Source organism: Alligator mississippiensis, chromosome 7 (genome assembly GCF_030867095.1).
Source record: "Alligator mississippiensis isolate rAllMis1 chromosome 7, rAllMis1, whole genome shotgun sequence".
Lineage (NCBI taxonomy): Eukaryota > Metazoa > Chordata > Crocodylia > Alligatoridae > Alligator > Alligator mississippiensis.
This window is the reverse complement of record NC_081830.1, coordinates 21,223,927-21,243,946: the sequence shown is the minus strand read 5'-3', so window position 1 is coordinate 21,243,946 and position 20,020 is coordinate 21,223,927. Positions and strand designations below refer to the sequence as shown.

The window sequence follows — 20,020 nt, the reverse complement described above, 5'->3', positions numbered from 1 at the left end:
CGGGCTCAGGGCCATAACAGCCCTGCTCCTGCCACTGTATGGATATCTATTTATTCACTTTGATTTCTAATGACAGGTCCTCATTTCATGCTCTGGGCACCGGTGCTTAGAAATGCACGGCATTTTCCAGCTTGGTTTATTAATGGTTTTGCCCACTTACAATTTTAGGTGGCAGATACAAATGGTGATGTGATAGCTTCCCTCAGCCCTGTGCTGTAGCAGGAGTCATAAAGTGGACTTGCTGGGCAAGTGATTTCTTGCCATTCTCAAGCAGGCCAGGGACATCAATGAAGTTGCTTTGGATTCCCACCCACAAGGGTGAGGGCAAAGCGGGCCATGGGGCTGTCATGAGGAATGCAACCTTTCCAGCAGCCGCTCATCAGCACCAAATGCTTGGTCCAGCTCAGGGCAGCCCAATACCCCCCCTTGAGCCTCTCCCAGGCAGGGACGCACCTGCCAGTACTGCTCACCCAGGGAGCCCTGCCCATACCTCCCAGTTCCCTCTTGTTTCGGTGGAGTCGCTCTCTCTCTTTTTACAAATGGCTTTGCAGCAGCCCTGGGAATGAAAGGCAGCACCAATAACGTCTCCATGGCTTCTTGTTAGCTGCACTCTAAGCAGGAAAGTGACTGGCCCTGACAATATAATTTACATTGCTGTATAAAACTATCTGTGGAAGCCAAGCTAATTTGTGCCAGATTAGGCTATTTGTCTCAGCCACTGTCTAACGGCACAATCTATCAGAGGGCTGTTTTCAAATATCGCTTTTCAAGCGTGCCCTTGAGAGGCAGGAATTGATTGGGATCTTAGAAAGCAAAATTACAGCAATAACTTAAAAGAAACAATAATTACTGAATCATACCAGTGTCAGCACTCTGCAAAACACGAAATAGCCATCAAACCCCAATCCAATATATTCTGAAGCAAATTTATTGAATGGAAAAAGCAGTTGAGTGAGGCTTTTTTTTTTTTTCTCTCCCTTTCCCTTCACCCCCTCTCTCTCTCCCTGTACATATGGTTATCTCAAAACCGCAAGTGAATGAGTCGATAATTCTTGTCATTGACTGCTCCATTTTCAGAGAGTCAAGAAAAGATCCATTAGCTCCCTCCCGGCTCAGTGTCTCTCCCCTTCCCCTCTAGTCATTTGCTAGTCTGTGCTCCTCAGGCAAACAAACATATATAACTAATCATCTGTTAAAACGCTGAGTCCCCTAATAAATCTCTGCAACTGAAATACTTTAATGGGTAATTAATTGATCCTGTTCCAGAGGAGTAATAAGATAATAAATTAGACAATATTTCACTCAGTTGTGTCAGTGTACTGCTAATGGTGCTGTAGGGCTAAGCTGAAGGATAATAAATTAGCCAGAAATTAACTGCTAAGAGCTTTCTGCAGAGAAATTGGCTGACAGGCAAGTCTCTGTGATTTAGGGCCCCGATGCCATTGTGGTGTTCTCCATTTTATTTATTTATTTTGCTCACAAATATTAACTTTGGTTTGGGACCCGGGAGCAGCTGGGGCCCAAAGCCAAGGGCATCATCCCAGCTGCTGTCCAGGTGGAGGCACTATTCTAGGGCAGAAGCGTGCACAGGGCAGTCTATCACGGGTGCAATTTTGACACGCCATACAGAATCTATTGCAAAAGGGCCCCATCTCTGTGATATTTAAACCATGCGGTAAGGCACAATATATAGTGTGACTACATCACAGCAGATTTATTGCAATCTGGTTGCACTGCATGTAGGTAAATTACTTTTGTGCTGACTATAAAGAATGTCTCCAAGGCAAGTTATTACCCATCCAGCAAACAAAAAGGAAATACTTTCCAGTGCATCTGTCATATTTCACAGAAAGGTATGGTACATGCAAGTGAAAATGTGGCCATAAGGGGCTGATCCTCAGGTGATGTAAACCAGCATAGCCCCCTTGAAGTCAAGGAAGCTAGGCTGCCTGGAATCTAGCCCATTAATAACAAGTTCGAAAATTGGCCTATGTTCATTACACACACTCAGAGTTAATAGAGTGGAGACTGCAGCATGGACTCGGAAGATAGCAATCAAGATTTACTTTAGCATGCCAAAAGGGTGTGAGGTGCTTCCCAGACAACAAAGGTGGTAAGATACTGCCCTGCCGCAAACACCAGCTTGGAGGGTTTTCCACTTTGATTGCTCACTCTGAGCATAATTGAACCTCAGGCTATTTCCTGGGTGTGGGAGACAGAGGGAGGGAGGAGGAGACTGGCATCCGACCTCCATAGGAGTCCAACTTTAACAGAGGCAAGATTTTGCCTGCAGAGTGCCAGGTGCACCCAAAACTCACGAGTAACTACTGTTACAGATCTTGGCTTCAGCTACAATCAGAGGCCTATCTATGCCTTGGGGGCTGTGTTATAGTCTATTTGCACATCAGCAAGATAATGATATAAGACGCTAGGTGCATCTACACATGCAGCTAGGTCAAATAAATAAACTCCGGCAGTTTGCACTGGAGTTTATTTCTGCTGGAGTTTACATGTTTACACGTGCACCTGGGATCACAGCATGTCGAGCAGGGGTGGAGCAGCCCTGGGCTCCAGGTGGCATCGTCTGGGGACAGAGGGGTTGGCTGGGGCACGAGGGTGCTACAATGCAGGGGTAGGGCTCGTGCCCTAGCCAGCCGCAGTCACCATCTAGATGTACACCGTGGCAGCATAAATTACTCTGCCATAGGACAGTACTTGTCCCAGACAGTACTATCCTAAGGTAGAGTAAATTAATATACTGCGCCCTAATGTGGGCACACATGTGGACAGTGACGCTTTGCTGCAGTGCTAATTAGTCAACTGCATTGAAGCGCATATGTAGATGCACCCACTGAATATTACTGACTCAGGTCCTGGTACAAAGCCCTCTGAAGTCAAAGAAGCCTTTTCATTGACTTCAGTGGGTTTTGGTGCAAGTCTTTGTTAAGGGCCCTGGCTAACAAGGGGTGAATCTTTAGAGACGATTCAAATGAACAGATGGAAATGCATATGGTACCCTGTGCAATCCACGTGCAGCATGTGATATAGGTAGGATCTATGGAGCATATTATATTCTATTTTTTTCTACTTTAGTCTAGCCTACACAGTTATTTTTCCCATTCGTACCACAATCCCATCGGATTGCTTTGGTTAGAATGATGCGCATATTCATATCAGCTAGGTGACCATATACAGACAAAGCCCGTCTCAGCAGGTGAGTAATACCACGGGGTCCAAACTGGTGGTTAGTAGAGTTCTGCTGATGCTGATACAGCTTCGCCTATTTAGAGCAGCAGAGTATTTAGCCCACCTTCCTGGAACTATTTCTGCTGTCAAAAGCCCCACGTAGAGCTGTAGTGTCAGGGCCTGAATTAACTGAATGGTATAGTCTTTTCCCCAGTATTTATGTCCCCTAGCAGCTCACTCAGGGTTGTAACTCTTGCGAGGCTGCAAAGATCATTGCTTGTGTTTAAGAGCAACAACATCCAGCATTGTACGTACGTCTCTGCTGCATCTTAGAGATGGAGGGCACTGCACGCAGGGAATGATGCCCACCAGTGCAGAGTGTGGCCAGTGTGGCTGTGGCAGAGGTTGCTCACCAGTGCAGCCCAGGTGTTGACTTTCAAAAAGGTCAAGGGTACATCCCAGCTCAAATGGCCTCTTGGGTCAGCATGGCTAAAACACACAAGTTTCTGAAGCCAATGGCAAATACAGGAGTGCCGTGACTGTTATCATGCCTGCCTGCCTTTGACACCCTTGCCCTGGTAATGGAGCATGTATTTTAAGCTAGGCGGACTGGGGGCAGCCCTTGGCAGAAGTCTGGAGCCCATCTAAGATGCCTGTGACTGGAGCTGCAACAGGATGCCTTTACTACACCACCCAGTGCCATTTATAACCTGCTAATCCCAGCCTTGGATAATTTTATAGCCTCTGATTACTGCTGAACCTAAACCAGGCCTCGCAGAACCTCACCTTGCTATCAGCTCTTTTTCTGTTCAGGAGGGTTTGAGCCTGGGGGAATGCAGGCAGCTTTGCTAAGGCACCTCCTTTCTCTCCCCCTTTCATTTGGGCAGCTTTGATCATAGGAAACCTCAGAGGTGCCTATTAGCAAGGCACTCTGGTGATTGATGGCATAATCACGCCATGCTCCACTCCTGCTTATAGCAGGCAAGTCAGATTCTGCCAGCTTCAAAGCCATGCCAGAACTCCAGAAAGAGAAAAAAAAAAAAAATCACCCAGTCCTCCCAAAACCCAGGCACAGCAGACCAGCTTATTTCTCTGGCTTACAGAAAAAGCCTGACACAGGAATGTTGCGTGTTGGGAAGTTTTCAGCTTCTCTGTGTCCAGAGAATAGTGTTTGCTAGAGATGGTGCATCATCATCACGCTAACACCTTCTACGGCTTCTAGGACAAGACAGTCCCTAGGGATGGGTAGGACTTGATCCTCTTTCTGCACCCCATGCACAGGCCATGAGCACCTACGACAGATGTCTTAGGAGAAAAGGACACACTGTGCCTCTCACCTTCCATTGCAATCCCTCAGACTCAGCCCACAGGAGAAGAAACCAGAAATCCAGTCTTAAGTCACGGTCTTGCTGAGCCACAGGGTGAGCTCCTCATCATCAGCAGGCTCTCCCGGTGTCTGCCCCTGTAGCCATTTCAACCTAGCCAAAGTAATGTGAGGGGGCATCTTGCACTGAGCCCTTGGGTATGCATCAGATAGGGCCTAGAGAGTCTCCTCCACCTCTACCTTGGTGATCTACTCAGACCAGTGCTTTGACGGGACAGAGGAGATGGCTGGGTGTCCCCAACAGGGGACATTCCCCCCAAGTGTCCCCTAGTGGCATGTTCTCAACCTCTATTCGTCCTGTTGAGACTTTTCATCCCTGCTGGAAGGTCACCTGGCTGTAGGAAGTCATTAGCCATCTAAAGGAGAAGAACACCAGAGCCACCAAGTCTGAGTGACAGGGATGGGAAAGACATTTCTCCTTGTGTTTGCCCTCCTTCTCTCTCCTTCCCTTTTCCTCTCCCCCTCTTCTCCTTCCCACTGCCATTGCTTCCTGATAGGAGGTGAAGGGAGTAATAATCAGCCAGGGCACCAGAAGAACTCACAGATGAGATTAAAAGCAAATCAAAGAAGAAAAATTGTGGCACAGTTTATGTCTTCCTAATTAAAATCCCGCCAGTCTTCCTTCTCTTCCCCCCCTTTCCAGCTAATGTTACACTAACGAGCTGAGTTTAGTGGCATTTATGTAGATAAAAGTCCTGATGATTGATCTCAATGGCTTGTTAAAATTAGTTTCAGTCCACCATATTGATTTAATTCCATTGCTTGAAAGTGCTAATTAATAATGATAATAAAAGTGTCTGGGCTCATTATTATCAGTAGGCAGGTTGGAAAGGGGATGGGGGGGGGCACAGCGGCTGTAGCCACACTTACTTCATAAGAAGATGGCCTTTGTAATGCCGACATAGAGAAAAGGCAAGTTGCGGGGAAGGTTTTGGCTTTGTCCTGATCAGGTGTCAGCCAGCTCTTCACAGGTGCCAGAACCAGCAGTTTTTAAATATTTTTTTGCTGTTGTCTTTGGGAAGAGACAGAGGGTTCTGGGGATGCTGATAGCATTTGGAAATGGTAGCAGTCACTGGAGGATATGTTCCAGGATTTTTCCTGGGACATCCAACTGGGGATCAAGATATGACTTCTCCCCTGCAAGATTGAACATAACAGAGGTTCACAGGGCTACAATACCGTCTTGCTTGCCATGCAACAGTAATATTTCCCCCATCATAGAACTGACCAGTTCCTGGGGACAACCACAACAGACAGCCCCAATTTCTAGGCCAGCCCTTTTGGTGTGAGCAAGGCACAAGCACCATCTCTGCTGTAAATGCGGACTTTGCGGATGGTAGGGCAGATGGAGGGGAACGTCCTCTTCCTGGCTCTGTAGAAACACGAAACTTTTATATGTGTCTCAGCTTCCCTGGCTGCTGAAAGAGCAGATTAACCTGCTTCACTCCAACCTGGCAGCACCCAGATGAAAGACAAAGAGCTGTTGTGATGTCAAACTCAGATGACTATCATCTAGAGAGCTACTCTCAGGCAGAATTTGGCTAGCACAAGTCAAATGGTTGAACACGACCGTAGCTTCCTGGGGATTCGGAAGGAGCTAGGGGCCTTTCCCAAAAGAGGCTTTTTAAATGGATCAAGGACACAGACCCATACTGCCCCACACTGAGGAAGCACATCCAGGGGCTCCCAGATGTTTGGGGGCGGGGGGGGAGAAGGGGAGGAACATGAGCTATTCCACAGCCCCAGCTGGCACACTCGCTATACGGTAGAAGTTGTCTGTCAGCATCATGCTGCTTGAAGCAGAAAGACAGCCAGGTTCCCATGCCTTTGAAAGCCTTTGAAGGTGTCAGGAGAATGTCAGGCAGAAGGTGTGATCTGAAGACGTTGCTCCTGGCTGTTTTCATGATAAGAAATGCGCTCAGCGGAGAATCGGCAGTCACTGCCCTGCTGATACCAGGAGCTCGGCTCTTGCCACGGTGGCCGACCCCTCACAAGCAGGGTGTGCGGAGCGAACAAGGCCCATTTGATGATACAGGGCGAGACTCGAGACAGGATAACCACCACCTGATCCGAGCCCAGCTGCACTGGGAGAGGTGCTCAAGAGCTCCGGTGCTTCTTCCAACTCTTCTGGCTCGCTGGCCAAGGCTGGGGAGCTGTATTTTCATATATCACATGTCTATTTTTTCGCAGGACCTGGGTGGCTAATCTCAAGGGCACAGTCACGGAGGGCTTGAAGAGGGTTTGAACCTATTAGTAACCCCACTGCTCAGTATGGGCTACAGGCCTTCCCATGAGCTTGAACCACAAAGGCTATGACACCTCTGTTGCAGCTGCCAGCTTTAGTGCTTTAGCTCAAGCTAAATGGGTTAACCCTGGAAGTTTAGACTTCAGTAACTCATGGCAAATTCAGAGGGCAGCTGTTGCCTATTCTCCTAAGAACAGGAGAACAGGTTTCCTAAGAAAAATAGGGGGAGATGGTTGGCGATTCTGATGGCCCGTAGCATGCCACACCCCTAGAAACATAATGATGACAGTAAGTCCCTGTGCTGTACTCTCTTCTACTCCATACAGGCTCCCAATCTGTTTGGTTTGGAGGCCTGCCACGCTGGGCTCCTTCACAAGCGTGGCCCAGGCCTTCTCCCGAAACCACGAGCAATTACTCCTGCTCATGTCAGGTCGGTCTACGGCTGGTTATGTTTGTACAATGAGCTGCTGCTTTCAGATTGTTCTTTAATTAGGCCCTTGTAAGATCACTTTGTGCTTTTCACAACGTTTTGCATTGACAAAATTTAAGAGGAAAAAAAAGGAAAGGCAGATTAAAAAACAACAACAACAACAACAAACTCCCCAAAACACAACCATGTCCCAAACTTCAGGTTTACTGAGAAGCTCTAATTAAGGAATTTGCAGAGACTGCACTACCTGCAAAACGATATTCAAACCTTCCCTCAGATACCTGCTGTCTCCAGCTGCTGAAGTTGCTTTCCTGAAGAAATTAATTAGTGTAATTAATATATTTATGTGATCATTCAAAGTACTGATCACAGACAACTACAGAGAAAACTTTTAACGATGATACGTGCCTTTCTTAAAGGTTCAGGCACTTGTGGTGATATTCGTTCTTTTTATTCATCCACCTCATTTGTTGGCCAGCTTCCTGGGTTACCATCAGCTGCACCTGCTGCTTTCTATCCAAGTATTTATGTGACCCTTCACCCTAGTATCTGACCACCTCACCGTCACAACAGCACTGAAGGTTTTAACAGTATATATCATTTTGTATTGCAGTTATGGACAGCACATCCTTGTACTTGGTGCTTTATAAACTCTAATGGGAAACTAAGGCCCAGAGAAGTTAAGTGACTTATCCAACATTACAAAAGGAATCAGTGGAAGAGCTGGGTGGGAAGCTAACTTGGATCTTCCATGTCGCCGACAGCTGCCATCTTCTCTGTTAACACACACGGTTGTCAAAGTCACAAATCCCCAAGTACCTGTGTGATTAAGTCACTCTTTAGCTCAAGAGCCCCCTTTCTTTGTCAGAGAAACTCCTTAGCAGCTAGCCTCAGAGCAGGCTAGTTAGTGCCTTGTGAGTGAAATTACCCCCGCGAGCAAAATTACCCCCATGAAGAAGGGACACACAGAGCCAGTGGGCCGTACAAGAGGCGCAGGCCTTGGGGCTAGACATCTGTGCATGTGAACTGTAACAAATACAGGAGAAGAGCTCTCTCCACTCAGCCTTTGGTCATTTCTAGATGGAAAATATTAGGGGCCTGATATATCCAGAGAAGTGTTTAATTCCTGCCCTTGTGTTTCTAACATCCTGGCTAACACCTAAGGTGTTGACACAGTCCCAGTAAATGCATGGGGGTTGGCTAATTAAGAGACTTGGGCATTTCAGTTCATTAGGAAATGCAAGTTTCTTCAAACCTCAAGCAATTCACCCACGACTAGCTACAAGTTGAGAATTCAAGGCAGGCACAAAGCAAGGAGCTCATACAGAATAGACAGGGTGCAAGTACGTGCGTGAGATAATTCAGTAAAGAAACATGGTGCTTGCATTGCACCTTTCAGAACTGATCCTCATGAGACTTGTTTCTTTGTGTGTGTGATCTTTACTCCTTGCCATTCTGGAGGGTTCATGCCTTACTTCGGCCAAAGCCTGACCTGCACTTTTCTCATCAGCAGTAGCTGAATACACAGCCAGGAAACTTTGACTGGCTTGGGCTATGCTTTCATATACAATAGAAGAATGTGGCCAGCACCTGCATCACATGCTCAGGTGTCTGGGCTTGGCCTGGCCCCATACAACTGAAATAGGATGCTTTCTGGAGTACTGGCTGTCATGTCATTGTGTTCACCCACAACATGAGCCTTGATGGATATTGAAGACAACAGAGTACACCATGCCTGCTGGATTTGCATCTGCAGACTGCACCTGTGGCTCCGGCAGTAGTCAGGTCTGACAGCAGTCCCCTGGAATAAGCTGGCATCATCTGGGTGCTTTGCCTTGAAAACTTTCCTGACAGGGATAAATGAAGTCAGGGGAGACTGACTGTTCTTGTCTCTGTCCTCTACTCTGGGCTCCGCTGCTTGCTGCTGTTCTCACATGCTGTCTCTCATTTTTTCACTTTCCTCTTTTCTTTCTTTCCCCCCCACCTTTTCTCTCACTCCCATCCATCATTTTCTCATTCCCTCTCTCTCATATGCAGTAAGACAGCTAATGGAGTCTGCAGTAATTCAGTCTGGCTCGACGGCGGCTATAATTTCAATAAATAATTATGGGCTTGGTTTTGGACTCCCTCCTCCTGGAGGATGACTGCATCAACTCGTCACAGGGTGCATGTTTAATTAACAGTGGGACTCTGTATTGGTCTAAGTGTTCTGGGCTTGTAGGACCAGGACCCAAAGCAATCCTGGCTCCCCCTTCCCGCCACAGTGGAGTGGATGGTGACATTCATCCTGCCGTTGTAACCCACTGGGCAGGGTGTGTAGTGCCTCCTTTCTGCATGTGACGCACAGAGGGAATGGGTCTTTAGCTCAAGCTTTAGAGCAGTAGTTACCAACCGGTAGATCATGATTGACTGGTCTATTATGGAGCTCTGACAGTCAATCTCAGTCTCAGTCCCCCATCTCCATAGGTGGAGGGGACAAAAATATTTTGGGGTGGCCGAGTGTGTGCGCGCATGTGCGTGCAAGCACTCTGCCTGCCCTCCCCACCCTTTGCCCAGTGCGCACGCAGGGGGGATTGTGCAGCCCAGTGGCAGCAGGCACGTGGCATTGTGCCACTCCCGGGGCACAAAGTACAGTGTGCAGCAGTGGCTGCCTCCTCCCTGTGCACAGGTAGATCCTGGACTGCACTTTAATTCAAAAACTGACCTTGTGCTTGAAAAGGTTGGAGACCACTGCTGTAGAGGCTCAGGTTTTTTACCTCTCGAGGCCCAGGGTGCTGTCAAGTGGCTGGCATCGCTAGCTAAGAGTTCCTGGCAGAACTGCTCCATGGCCTAGAAGCTCGATTCTGGCTGGCACCTGGGCATATTTCCTAGGCCAGCTCTATGCTTGGAGGGCAAAAGGTAAAATTGATCTGACAAGGGTGAATGGGCTCCATCAGGGCTCAGGAAGGTTGAAGAGCCCAACTGCAGAAAGGAGAGATGGTCATCTCTGAGCCACTCTCCATCTGCAAAACTCCTGCCCAATTCTGTCCTCCTCACCAGGTATTTCTCTTCCTTGTCTCAGCCACGTGACACCAGCACGTTTCACTCCAGAGGCAACCAGGAATCCTTTGCACTCTTCATGTGCAGCTGCAGCAGTTGAAATTACACTTATAGGGATCCTGGGGCAGGATCACATCAGGACAGAACTGCAAAAATAGTGATTTTGGTAGGGCTTGACAATAACAATGATAATAGTGTGCCCTTACATGGGGCCGTGCACCACAGCTCTCTCCATAAGATGAAAGGCAAGTCAGTATAAAATTATCCCTGTAGCACAAAGAAGGAAGGCTAGGACACTTCTTTGTGCATGTACTATGATCTTTCCTTTTTGCAGCTCTCCAGTACTTGTCACCCTCAACCCATACCCTCTACGCCAGCAGGACCAGTGCAGGAACAGGAAGATCTAGTTAGGATACATGGGTGTTTGTGTTCATGAAAAGTGTGCAGAGGCATGGGCAGGCAAGGAATGGTCGAGACAAACAAATTAGCTATCGAATTAGCTATCGTGGAGGCCAAATTCTTTCTAGTTCATGCCCATGCTGGGACCCCCAGAGGCAGCTGCCCACACCGATCCTTGCATTCCTAAAAAAGTAAATGGGTTTTCATTCTTGCTTAATCTCCTGCCATCTCTTGAGCAGAGAGTCAGAGTCTTGGCACGTATGACTGAATAGCTCACGGGGGCTTTATCAGAGGGGTCCAACTACCTGCGTACTGTATGCCCTCAGACACTAAAGAGCTTTGGGCCAGACCTCTGTCTGTCTGGGATATGGTAAGCAGGATTAGGGGAAGCATGATTCCTAGGCTCAGCTGTCTCCCAGTGGGCCTGGTATTTGAAGTGCCTTTCCAGAAGGGGTTTTCTTCTGAGCATTCCTTCACATACATGGATGCACACACACATCCACGCTTCAGGCACCGGCTGGTTCTGCACCTCCTGTTGGGGAAGTCATGAACTGTAGCAGTGTCCTAAAATGCATTATTAAAGCAGACAAAGGCAAAAACTGGCATGTACTGCGGCCGCCTAAGGTAAGCTGTCTTTTAGAGCTTCTTTCCCCAGCACCATCCTGCTTCCAAGGTTCAGCGACCTCTTGTAGGGAGTAGGACAAAGTGAGCTGGGACTGTAAGAAATCCCGGGGACTGAAGGAATACTTTTAAGCAAGCCCACCATCAAAGCCAAGCTCCTTGGGAATGCCATGGGCTTGTGCTAAAAACTGCAGAGTTCATGTGGCTCAGATGTAAGCACAAGTCAGGCCAAGTTCATCTGAAACTGGAGTCCTGAAATGGTCCAAGTACACCACTACCTCCCCACACTTAGTGGCGATGAGAAAAAAAAGGAAGATGGTGTTGCAGAAACTCTGCATCGCTGATGCAATGTGAAGACAAATCAAAGGCTGGACAAATCCAGTAATTCCCTCCTGAGTTTTCAGGCTGCAAACACATAGATATCCATTTCCAGTTCCTTTGGTCTTGGCTGAAAACAAAGTGAAGGTCCCCGAGTTCTCCTATAAATGGTAATGATAACACAATTATCATGCAAAACAAAAATTAAGTTTAATGGTGCAAAGCCAGGGTGTACTGTGGAGGTAATTCATATTAATTATGTTTGGATTAAAAGCTTATTTCTTTTGTTAGCATCTGCAAGTAGGAACTTAGCAGTAAAAAAGCTGCATATAATTACTGCATCTTATGGAGGAGCAGTGTTGAACTTAATGGAGCATCCCCATTCTCTCTGGGCACCCGAAGAATGGTAATATTTCACATTTTATGAAATAAAGAAGAAATAAATTACAGGTTTAATGATAAGCATTACTTCAGCTCATAATGAAATCTGATTGGCTAGTTAATACAGTTAGACCTGCAGGTCTGAGCTGCACAAAAATGGAAGAATAGGATGCAGCCCCATTTTCTTCACAGTTTTGGGTCTATGGGGAAAAATAGTCAATGGGAGATAAGTTTTGAGGGAGACAGCCCAGCCCAGGATGTACAGCACTGGCCTGGGAAACAGGAGACCCTAGCTGTGGCTCTGCCACTGACCTTCTGCATGACCTTGGGCAATTCACTTTCTCCTCTCCTGTACCTGATGTTTTCCCCCTTGACATATATCTGCCTAGTCTACTTAGATTTCAGGCTGTCTAAGCGGTGTCTGTGTAGCCCCCAGCAACAATGGGTGGCTGATTATGGCTGAGGTCTCTAGGTTCCAGTATAACACAACAGGAAATAAGGGGAAAGAGATGCGGCCATCCAGTCCACAATTATTGCTTTGTCCTATTCTTGTGCTTATCTTGCCTCATCGTTCCAGTGTCCAAGCATCTTCCGGTCCTGCATTCAGCGATGTCACCAGTATTTGTCATGTGCAGTTTGCTCTCTCTCATCCTGTCCCTGGAGGGAGAAATGCATGTGCTTAGCTTCAGTTTTCTAACTGTCCACTGTGCTCTGTGTGTATATTGGAGAAGGCAGGTTGCTTGCACTTGGAGCGAAAGGTGACAATGTGGTGAGGCGATGCATCTCATCAGCCCCTGATTTCTTTTAACCACTGCATTTTACTATTAGATTAGGGCAGCGCCCATCTCTTCACTGTCTATTTGCGCATTGTTAACACAATAGGCAGCCGATCTTGAGCGGGGTGTTGGCTGCTATTTTAACAAATTACTAATATCAATAGCAGTAGTAACAATGATGTTCATGGTTACACAAAGAATGCAAACCATTTTGGGATTTGCCTCCATATCTGGCTGCTCTTTTCTTTTGAGAACCGAAACAGCTCAAGTTTCTTATCAGAAAAACAAATGAATCAATGAAAAACCAAACTGACATACAGCTGCCAACTTATTCCCAGCAAGCAGCAAACCTCAGAAGACAGGTACGTCAAAAGATATTTCCAGTTTTGCATAGCTTGGGTCAGATCCATAGCACTACAACAGTTGCCCTCCTTGTGCTTTTGAGGTACCTGTCTAGAAGGATCCCCTCTGCTTTTGTGATTGACAGCTATCTGCTTCAGGCAAACCAGATGCCTCCACCTTGAGTAGGCAGGCGGTTTGACACTATGCTTTCAGAGCTATGCTACAGAAGAGGCAAAGGCTTTATGGAGGATAGAAACAGTGGACATCTGCTTGAATCAAGTACCTGCAGATTTTCTCTCCCTAAAGACTGCCTCATTCAGTTAGAAATCAGAAAACAGAGCCCAATATTAAAAAGGAAAGGAAACCCATACTAAAATATAAATAAGTAATTTAGGCCTAAAAAAAGTTTGCACTTCATTTATTCCTCTTATATCATCTTACTGGGGCCAGAGGCAGGATGTGACGTACCGAAGTCCATTCTCGCTGTGAATCAGTGCACCCACTGCACTGTGCGGTATTTCCTTCGGGTTCTTAACTTGCATTGATACCATCATTAGTGTTATCTGGTTATTGATCTGTGAATTAAAAATTCTATCGCTAGGCCTTAAGGTCTTGATCTAATAGACCATAATGACCTGAAAGAGCCATTTAGCTCTATAATATAGATTGCAGTCCATTCCGCAATTGTCCAGGCCAGATCAGCATTTATGGAGCACCTTGGCAGTGGCACTAGGGACAAGTTGTGCCTTTAATGGGCTCCTGCAATCAGCATCCTTGTGAAATGTTGCTTATCTAGTCCTGCCCGTGCACCATATCATTAAGCAAGCAATGGAGAAACTGTAGTCTGGTGAAATAGGCATTTACCGTTGGGCTTGTTCCAACAAATTTGGTTCCTCCTATCTCTCTTGGGGCCACTTTAAAGAAAAAGAGGAGGTCACTACTAGCCGTTTCACCTTGACAGACTCAGACAATACAATTCAGTCTAACTAGGTGTAGGAATGTGTGTAAGTATGGATTCCACTATATAGGTTCACCCTATGGTTTTACATCAGTGTGATAAAGTTCATTGCTGGCAGTAAAGTTATTCCTGATTTACGTCAGTATAACTGAGTGGAGTGCCAACACCTTGGACTCCACATTTCACCTTTTCTGCCTTCTCACTGAACAGAGGATGCTTGGAAGAAATATACCTCAATGTGCAAAGTGATTACATTCTTGTCTGTGACAAATATCCTGTGTTCTTTAGTTACGGTCCAGGTGACTGAACACTTCAATCAATTGCTTGGAGCTGAAATCTGGCTGAGGAGGAAAGAAAGATGCACAGTAAATGGTCCCTGTAAAGGCAGGAATTGGCTTTTAAATGGAGAGAGCAGGCAATGCAGTATCAAAGGAGGAATGCGACTGACTGGGCGTCTAACCCTCTCCCCACACCTAAGGATATTGCTTACACTGCAGCCATTGCTGTACGCTGCGGCATACCCAAGCTACCCACCCTACCTAGTTTGAGGCTGCCAGTCATAGTTCAGCTCCGTCAGCACAAAGCTCAGCATGGACTAGTCACCCATGCATTTTCCCAGCGTCTTGGATGGGTTTCACAGGCTTGCATTGAGTTTCCCCAATACTAGGCTGCTACCTAGCTGAAAGCTAGCTAGAGTGTGCCTTATATGACTCCTGCAATGCTGACACAGAGGCATCCCTGCTAATTCTGCTTTCACACATTGGGTGGCTTGTCTCACAAGTCTTCGTGAGATTGGTTCCTCTTTGTGCTGTACAAATGCAAAGTGAGAGGCAGTCTCTGGAAGCTTACACTTTATCAGGTGTGGGCAATTATTTCAGGCGGAGGTCCGCTTACTGAGTTTCGGCAAGCCATCGAGGGCCACATGACAGGCAGCCCTGGGCAGATCAATATTAATTTTCTAAATTTTTTAGGGGCCCTGCGGGCTGAATAAAATGGCCTGGTGGGCCACATCCGGTCCCCCGGGCCACATTTTGCCCACCCCTGCCTGCTTTATATGAACAAGCTGTGGGGTCTCATCAAGTGTCTTCCTTAGGGTCATGCGGCAAGTCAAAGAGAAGGTCTAGAAGCACAGTGCAGGCAGTCCCCACCCCATCCTACTCCAGATCCCATTTATTTCAAAGTTTAGGTGACTGGGTCCCACATACATCTAAGAGTTTCTATGCACTCCTTGTTAAAATGGTGCTAATTTGCTTGCCCCGAGAGCTGTGTAAATGTGGCCATACTGCTTCTGGTTCAGAAGGTAGCCTAGGCAGAGCATCAGAGTGTGTTGGCAGGTGCTGTTGCCTGGCACAATAAGCTGTACATGTAGATACGCTTACAGTCACAAAGAGATTTGAAACCTCTACTAGGAGATGGTAATGCTAGTCCCTGTTTCATACAGCTATATTAAGTGATTTGCCCAAGGTTGTGCTGGAAGATGGTGGCAGAGTGGGCCCTTCACCTACCCAGGGCTTGCAAATCTCTAACCCTCCCATTATTCTGCATTGGGCAGTAGATTAAGATAATTATTTACACAGCACTTAACAGAAAACATGGAGCAGAAAGCCTGTGGAATTGCAGAAGTCAAAGTGGCACCATTTCCTGGTGCCTGCATTAGTCTTCCTTTGGGCTAGGGTGGAGGACGTGGGGAGGTTTGTGTCATCTGAGTGCACACCATAAAGCCTTGATGAAGTGGGGCAGGAGTGTGTGTGTTGGGGGGATGCGGGTGGGGGTGTGGGGAAGACTCTTTAATTTACCTTCCAGTGGTTGCCAAGGCCTCTGCAGGGCTGAGCTGATTTGTGTGCTGCCTTCTTGCAAAGGCAGCATGCAGGGATACTGGGACATAAATTACACCAGATTTCTGGAGAAAAAGACCCTCCATCCACCATATCAGAGAGAGAGGATGCCTTGGAAAGTCAGCCACTGGGAGCCCCAGTGCTAGTAAATCCTGCCCAAGCCATACCCCTTCCACTTTGGCAGTAACAGAGAAAACAGCAAAGGAAAAAAAAATACAACAAAGCAGATAATATAAATCAACACCCTTCCCTACCAGGTTTTTTTTTTGGTATTTTTTTTGACACAATAAGTCTTTTCTTTTTTTTTTTAAACTCATGGTAGCAATTGCATCATCTCCTTTCCTTTTTGCTCCCCCCCTTTCTCTGTCCCACCCCTAGAACAGCACAGATTAAGATAAAGTGATAGTGCTGTGTCAAAGAGTGCTTTACTGCCACACTCGGGATAGAAGAGGAGAGGTTAATTTATCATCGCTGGGGAGAACTGACAGAAGAGAGATATACTACCGAAGGGGGATTTAGCACAGGGCCAAGAAACTTCACACTATTTTTACCATCTGTCACATGCTCTAATAAAGCAGGACAAAATATGAAGAAAGGAAAAATGAACTATCAAACACTGATGTAATGCAGCCCATAAATCTAATTTAATTACTTTGCATGGAGACAGGTCCTTGAGTCCGTGTGAATATACTGGATTTTCTTGGCAACTTAACAACTAAGTGTTTTAATAACATCACACTATAATTTATTCTGCTTGAAACACAAAACCTCTTTTGTGCAAGTTTCATTTTTTTTTTTTGCGAGAACTGTTAATTTTTCCTGCTAATGTCAAAACTGGCATAAATTCACATGTGAACTTGAAGCCTGACTGTGAAAAAAGGCGGAGGTTAGCAAACGCCTTTTTATTGTTCATTTCTTTGTGTGTATGCGTATACATGTGGGGATTTTTTTTTTTTTTTTTGCATGCATGCATTAGAAATAATTGGGCCTGTCGATGACTTAGGTGAAGTGCTGTCTTGATAATTAGAATTTAATGTGACACGCATGTTGGGAGGGTGGCCAAAAATGGGGGGAATGCACAATAAAACTAAAGACAGGTTTGAGAAGGTAAAACATGAGCAAAATGTTGCTGTTGTGCAGCAAACCAAGCTGGAAGTCTTTTTTGGGGTGTTATTCCCGAATGAAGCTCCGAAGGTGTCAAACTGCTGGGATGAAAGTAACTTCTGGAATCTGGGTCCCCCTGAAAAGACTGGAGGGAACAGGGAATGAATCAAGAGGTAGAATTATTATTCATGGTGTGTCCCTGCGAATCCGGATGCAGTTACAGAAATTATTACTAATAATGAAAGCTATATATCAAAGGTTATAAAATTCCTGTGTGCCGGGACACTATTTTTCTAGGCTTTGTTCTGAACCATTAAAGATGACATATTGAGTTTGTGTGCCTCTGTGTATAATAAGATACATTTAAATCTGATTCTAACCTAAACTGGCAATTTTGACATTTGACTCCAGTCTTTAATAGGAGCCATGATACCACCAGCTAGGGGTGGTAGGCTGATCCCGTGAAACCTCTTATGACCTCGCTCAGTAAAAAGGGAAAGAGTAGGTAATTAATTTGTTAGATCATCAGTGATTCATGTAAAATAAAACCATCAGTCTCTGTACAGTTCCCACTGGGGAAAAAAGAAATAGAACAAGGAAAAGAAACATGTTCGGCAAAAGGCAAAACCCCATTGGCTGGCTGCGTATAAAAACCTTGTGATGAAACATGAAAGGGGGGCATTGATTGGAGGGCAGTGTTGTTTAAAAGGTGAGCTGCAAATCGTTGTGTGCACACCCAAGAAATGTTTCTTCTGCCCATGGCAGAGGAGACTGAACGAAGCCTCTTTCAGTATTTGTAAATTCAGACTATTTGAACTCAGAAGGCCCCTGCACTCAGATTACAAAGGGGCAACCCTATGCATGATTTCTCCTGTACAGGCTTCGATTAAGGTTTTTCATGACCTGATCTGGGGGCCACGTCCTTGCTGTAAGCCTTGCCTCCTTGCTATGCTCTCCTAGGTGTTACGCAGGGATAAACTAACACAAGGTGAAATTTGTACCTGTGCAACAAAAAAGTCCATGCATCACTTAACGTGCTACAAAATAGTTAGGTTTTGGGCCAGGTCTCTGCACAGGGATACATTTGACTCAGTAATCAGGGAATGAAGAAGTTAAAAAAAACCCAACGAAAACAAAACCAAAAAAGAAAGTCAAGAGCCCCCTTGAACCAAAGAGGTGAAAGGGAGAAGGCACAAGAAAATGCAATATTACTATTGCTATTTTTGGGACTTCCCCAGGATTTAGGTGAGAGGCTCCAAAAACAATCTGACCGACAACCGCACAGACTGCATGACAACAACCTCACAGACTACATGCTGAGAATTTAAAAATGTGGCCCTGGGTGCAAATGCATTTATATTATTAGCATCCTAGATTTAAAGCAATTTCTAGACCTGGCCAGATTTCCCCCCCCCCCCCCCCCCGTGAAAACAATGTTTTTTGATGATTAACTCCCCCACCCCACTTTTCATTGAAATACTCCAAGTGACTATTTTTATACAGAACAATTATGTGGTTTAATTTTTTTTGATAAAAACCTGATTTTTTTTTTTAAACTAAAAAAAAGCATGTTTTCCATTTATTTGGAAAGGCTATTTTCTGCAAAGGGGTTTGGGGAAAGATCTTTCCATGGAAAATTCAGCTGCTCTGAATTTTGGCTTTTTGTGAAGATTTCAAAAAGCAGTCAAATTGTGAAATGTTTTAAAAATGTTGGCTGTTAGGTTTCCAGCCCTTCTTCTGGCCATGCAGGGTTTTTCTCCTAGGTGGTGTTGATTGCATCCTCTGTTTTTAACTCAGTCTTACCAGTGAGAAGATTTCCTGCCCTTTGGGCAGGAGGCTGGACTCGATGATCTTCCGAGGTCCCTTCCAGCCCTAATGTCTATAAAGTCTATGAAATTTCTTTTTTCTTGTATTGAAGAAGACCGGGCAGGGTGGGGAGGCTCAATTAAAGATAAGGAAGAACTTACAGCTTGAGCGTATCTGAACTCAGTGCAAATGAAATATAAATTGCCATAGAACGGGCCTCTTCAGAAATACTCATACCTTGACCAGTTGACACCAGCCAAGGGTCTGTCCTGCTCAAGGACTTATGAATGTCTTTGCCCTTTGTGCAAGTCTTTCAAGTGGAAAGTTAACCTGACCTTGCTTAGAAAGCAATTGGGTTTTGGCGTTCAATGCTACTGAAAGCCTTTCAATCTCCACCTTATAACACACCTGGTCCACATGTCCATGCTTCTGGGGACAGTGCCTTTTGCAGGCTGCTCCCTGTATGGGCACAGGGGAGGAATAGAAATAGAGATGCTCAACTGGTGCTCATGTTCTTATAGGCCGGGACATGTAGGTAAGGAGGGAGGATTAAGGCACGGTGTCCGCGATCTGCCTGCGGCTATGTCGGTATTACATTTCTTTCACAAGCAGAAAAGGCCCATAACTCACAGGCTCCACAGGTGGGAAACCCTCTTTGCTGCCTTCTCTCACCGGCACAAGAAACCCAATCCATTCGCTTGCATGGGTGTGACATGTTTCTATTTATTCCAGGGGGATACATTTCCGTTTATTTTTAAAGGGAACTTCTTTCAATGCTGAGCCCCTGCTACTGTTACAACGTGCAAAGCAGATGACAGGCAGGTATTGGTTAGGGTTACAGAAGTGTGTGCTCGGACCACGGTTTAGCAAATGACCTGGCTGGGCTGCATGACTTTACAATGCTATTTTCAGGCAAACAGATGACAGGCCCATCTTGCCCAAAGCCTGAACCAAAGCCCTTTTTTGAAACCAGCAGGAATCTTTCCATTGGCTTCAATGGATCGAGCTGATACCAAATTGGTGCTATGTCCTGTGTAACAGCGAGCAAAGCAATGCTGTGTTTGTGAGATCATAGTCACCATGACCTGAAGCCATGCAGTAGATTGCATTTATTCAGTGCCTCTCAAAAATACCCCAGAGTTATTAACAAACAGGAAACACCTCGCATGCCACCAAAATGCAGCCATACCTCTGGA

At 45.9% G+C, this 20,020-nt stretch overlaps 1 long non-coding RNA gene across 1 annotated transcript in view; it reads right to left on the bottom strand.

The window, feature by feature from the left end:
• Positions 1-10,619: 10,619 nt before the first annotated feature.
• LOC132251393 (uncharacterized) overlaps positions 10,620-20,020 on the bottom strand; it is a 40,292-nt gene continuing 30,891 nt past the window's right edge. The window contains exons 4-5 of the long non-coding RNA XR_009463385.1: positions 14,312-14,420; positions 10,620-12,660 (exon numbers count right to left, since the gene is read on the bottom strand). This is a non-coding gene — a long non-coding RNA (uncharacterized LOC132251393). The remainder of the gene's footprint in view (positions 12,661-14,311; positions 14,421-20,020) is intronic.